The sequence below is a fragment of the Bos grunniens genome, chromosome 22 (assembly GCF_055505025.1).
Source record: "Bos grunniens cultivar Pamir isolate PY7600 chromosome 22, Bosgru_T2T1.0, whole genome shotgun sequence".
Classification (NCBI taxonomy): domain Eukaryota; kingdom Metazoa; phylum Chordata; class Mammalia; order Artiodactyla; family Bovidae; genus Bos; species Bos grunniens.
Window position 1 is genome coordinate 42,260,037 of NC_141186.1, and position 4,163 is coordinate 42,264,199.

At 42.7% G+C, this 4,163-nt stretch overlaps 1 long non-coding RNA gene across 1 annotated transcript; it reads left to right on the forward strand.

The window, feature by feature from the left end:
• Positions 1 to 2,866: 2,866 nt before the first annotated feature.
• LOC147348326 (uncharacterized) lies at positions 2,867 to 3,381 on the forward strand. The gene is made up of 2 exons (XR_015151462.1): positions 2,867 to 3,026; positions 3,154 to 3,381. It is a non-coding gene; the product is annotated as an uncharacterized LOC147348326 (long non-coding RNA).
• Positions 3,382 to 4,163: the final 782 nt, after the last annotated feature.

Sequence of the window (4,163 nt, forward strand, 5' to 3'; positions counted from 1 at the left end):
AAAAAGCACATGGAAAACTCTACCTGGATAAGATGGGGCTTACTATAACTAAATCCCAGGAGTATTGATATTTAAAAGCACTGGATGCTGGACTCAACTGACTGGAAGCTGTTCCCTGGTTGAGTATGACCTATCTACTAGCCTTTGCATTCTAAAAGCTCCTCAATATGGAGACATCTTAGAACAGCCCCCTCCAAGTACTTCTGCTATTAAAACATCAATCTCTATAGCAGTATCTTTTGCCTACCTTGTGGCAAACTTTCCTTAAGGTAAAGGTCTTTTGTTAAGATGAATCCAGTCCCTATTTTGTCAGTTGTCACAAAGCCTAAGGTTGAAATTGTGAGAAGGTACAAGTGTTTGTACTGAACTTTTCACCTTCCTGACCATAACTTGTGTGTTCATTCAGTCATGTCAGACTCTTTGTGACCCTATGGGCTATAGCCTACCCACCTCTTCTATCCATGGGATTTTGCCAGCAAGAATACTTGAGTGGGTTGCCATTTCCTCCTCCAAGGGATCTTCCAGACCCAGGAATTGAACCCGCATCTCCCATATCTCCTGCATTGTAGGCAGATTCTGTACCGCTGAGCCACCCAGGAAGCCCTTTCACCTTCCAGCTACTAACTTCTACAGATCCTTCCCTTCTGCCACCAGCCCCAGCTGCCCTGATAAGGAATGAGTAGGCAGCCAGGAATGGTTCTCCAGAGGTTGTCCTGACCTTTGATTTGTGTCCCAGGCCTCCAGAAGATGCACCACACCAAGTAGATTCTCTCTTAGGAATTTAAAACAAACCACACAGTTAAGTTCCCAGGTGGTGCTGAGAACTTTGGAAGGGTTGGGATGCAGCGGGTGATGGCACACGCACAAAGTCCAAAGGTTCTTAAGACTTCAAGGCAAGTGGCTGAGGGTTAGAAGAGATCAGATATATAGGAAAAAAAATATTAGAGAAAGCGAGAGAAACAGAAGTGAAGGTCACGTCAGTCCCAGGAGCTGCCTTGGTCTGGACCTTATAGAAGTTAGGTTGTGTACCATCCCCTAGATTCCTGGGAGACTTCTGTACAGAAGAAAGATGGCCTTTAACCTTGAGCTAGTGGAGCAGGTCCCTGCTCCCTTCAGGGGCTTCCCAGGTGGCTCAGTGGTAAAGAATCTGCTGCCAATGGAGGAGCTACAGGAGATGTGGGTTTGACCCCTGGGTTGGGAAGATCCCTCGGAAGAGGAAACGACAACCCACTCAGCATCCTTGCTGGGATAATCCCATGGACACAGGAGCCTGGCAGGCTACAGTCCATGGAGTCATAAAGAGTCGGACACGACTAAGCACGCATGCATGCACTGTTCCTCAACTGGAAGATCCCTTACTGCTACGATGAGGGATAGGATGCCTGAATGAGAGTCACCTGGATGATAGTTAAACACACTCAACACTGGTCTCCCTCCAGACCTCCTGAAGCAGAAAACACTAGGGATGCATACCGGGGATCCACATTTTTACCAAGCACCACATACCCCACGGGAATCTAAGATCAACATTCCTTACAGAAATACCTTCAAAGGCATTTTGCATATAACAGTTAATGAGAATATGAAGAACAAAAAGTCAACTTTTAACTCTATTCAGTTTTCAGAACTTATTATGTTCACATTGTCCTTAAGTCTTTAAAAAAAAACACACTGCAAATGTGAGAGGTGGTTAAGTTAGCACACAGGCAGCAAACACTTGTGCTAATCACTACTTATTATTGTGTCAAGTTCCAGCTGTTTTCCTTAAGCAAACATGTGCCTATTAAAATCGGTATCACATATAGCTTCAGTTTCCCCTTCTGTCCCTACACTACTGTGTGTCATAAAGAAGCTGCCATGTAATAATTGTGATGATTTCAATGCAAATGAAGTGAGAAAGCTGATGTCAAACTACCTCCAGAATCACAGAATTACAGAGCTTAGTCTTTCAACAAATATTTACTAAAAACTAACTCTGTGCCTAGAACTCCACTGGGCACAAAAGACATAGAAATAATAGATGCCGCCTTGACCTAAAATAGTTATAACCTTGCCTTGGAGGCTGGGGAAGATAGACCTATAATTTATAACGCAATTTATTAAGACTACCAGGAGTGCTGTGAACACCAGAACAGACATACAGCAAATGCCACTGGGGACATTAAGGCAGTGGAGTGGACTCTAGTGGAGTGTGACAGGGGAGGGACAGGTAGGTGACCTTCAACTCCACTCAAACACTGTCTAGTACAATACAGACTGTATCTGGGTGGGTTCATTCTCTTAATTCTGGAATTGAGAGTTAGGAACATGTTGGTTTACAGATGAGCCATGTCCTGTAACCTCAGTTTATGAGTAATAAAATAGTTATTTTAGTCTACATTTGCCATCTGCTCTGTCTTATTTCTCAGGTTGGTCAAAATTCAAGAGGGGGTTATTATTTATTAGGGTCCCTCAAAGATCCCAGCACAAAGAAGCTAATAAGAAAACATTTTCCTAGAACTTTTCTACACTTCATGTCAACAAATATTTCAGCATCTGAAGACAGGGCTATAACCAAAGACATACAGATCTTACCATTTAAGCTTAATGAAAGATGGTGCTAGTTGCAGAGAATCCACCTGCTGATGCAGGAGACACAGGAGATACGGGTTGGATCCCTGGATCAGGAAGATCCCCTGAAGGAGGAAATGGAACTCCAGTGTTCTTGCCTATAAAATCCCAGAGGCAGAAGAGCCTGGCAGGCAAATTTGTAGGAACTCTTTTGGATCAACTTACCTAACAGAACTATGAGAGGTGCTTGACCAGCATATTTCGGCAACCAATGGGTGCTCAAGCGACATTCATTGACTTTGCTGCTACGCTAAAAGGGACTCCGATGTCACAGAGTAATGCTGAGCATCCGCTTACCCTGGGTCCTCCATGGCTGAGGTTGCCATTTGGTCAAAATGTTAGCAAACGCGAGCCTTGTCACAAGCCTTATCAGGCACTAAAAGTCAATTATCTAGAGTCCTCTCCCCACCCAGAAGGTGAATTGATATTAAATTGAATCCTTTTTGTGCTGTTATAAAATAAGCCCTTAAAAAACAATGAGCAAATGGAAAATAGAGTGTCTTTTATTGATTGTGATGTTTCCTCTTAACTCGATTCCGGCAGGGGAGCTTCTTCGATGGCACATGCGCGGAGAACAAGGGCACCGCCGTGGTCGATAGTTCCCGGGAAAATGGACGGCCTCGTCCACCTAATGGATCTCTCCAATTCCCTTCAATGGGATCCAACTTGGGATTAGTCACGCAGCAGATTTTTCAACAGTTCCTCTAGACTCTGCTTTCTTTCAAAGCAATTTGGTAAATGTCAGCTGAGAGATTCAGCTTACTTTCATGATTTAAGGACTTTTTTTTTTTAGTTTTTTAAGACTCTGAGGTGTTCTTTTGCTTTTTGTCTTTGAAGCCATGGTAGTTTTGATTTTTGTATTACTTAATTCCCCATATACCCCTCACCATCCCCTAATGTTTTAACATTCAGATCAGTTACTGTAGTACATTTGTCAAAATTAGGACACCAGTATAGATACATCTAGACTTGATTCGGATTTCATGAGGTTTCCAATTATGTTCTTTCTTTTCCAAGATTCAATCCAGGGAATGATACTGCATTTAGTCAGCCTGTCTCCTCAGTCTCCCCTGGTCTGTGACAGTTTCATAGTCTTTTTAATAACCTTCACATTTTTGAAGAGGAATTGGTCAGGTGTTTCATAGAACATCCCTCAGTTTAGGTTTGTCTGAGTTTTTTTCATGATTACCTTGGGGTTATGGGTTTTGGGAAAAGAGGCTGCAGATTTAAAGTGACTTGCTCACTGTGTTATATCAAATGGGGTACCAGCTATTAGTGTAACATCACTGGTAATGCCAACCTTGATCCCCTGGCCAGAGAGTGTTAACCAGGTTTTCCCCTGAAAACCTTTTTATTTTTCTTTTCTTTGAAATCAGCCAAGTCAAAGCTATGGTTTTTTCCAGTAGTCATGTATGAATGTGAAAGTTGGACTATAAACAAAGCTGAGCACTTAAAAATTGATGCTTTTGAACTATGGTGTTGGAGAAGACTCTTGAGAGTCCCTTGAACTATAAGGAGATGCAACCAGTCAATCCTAAAGGAAATAAGTCCTG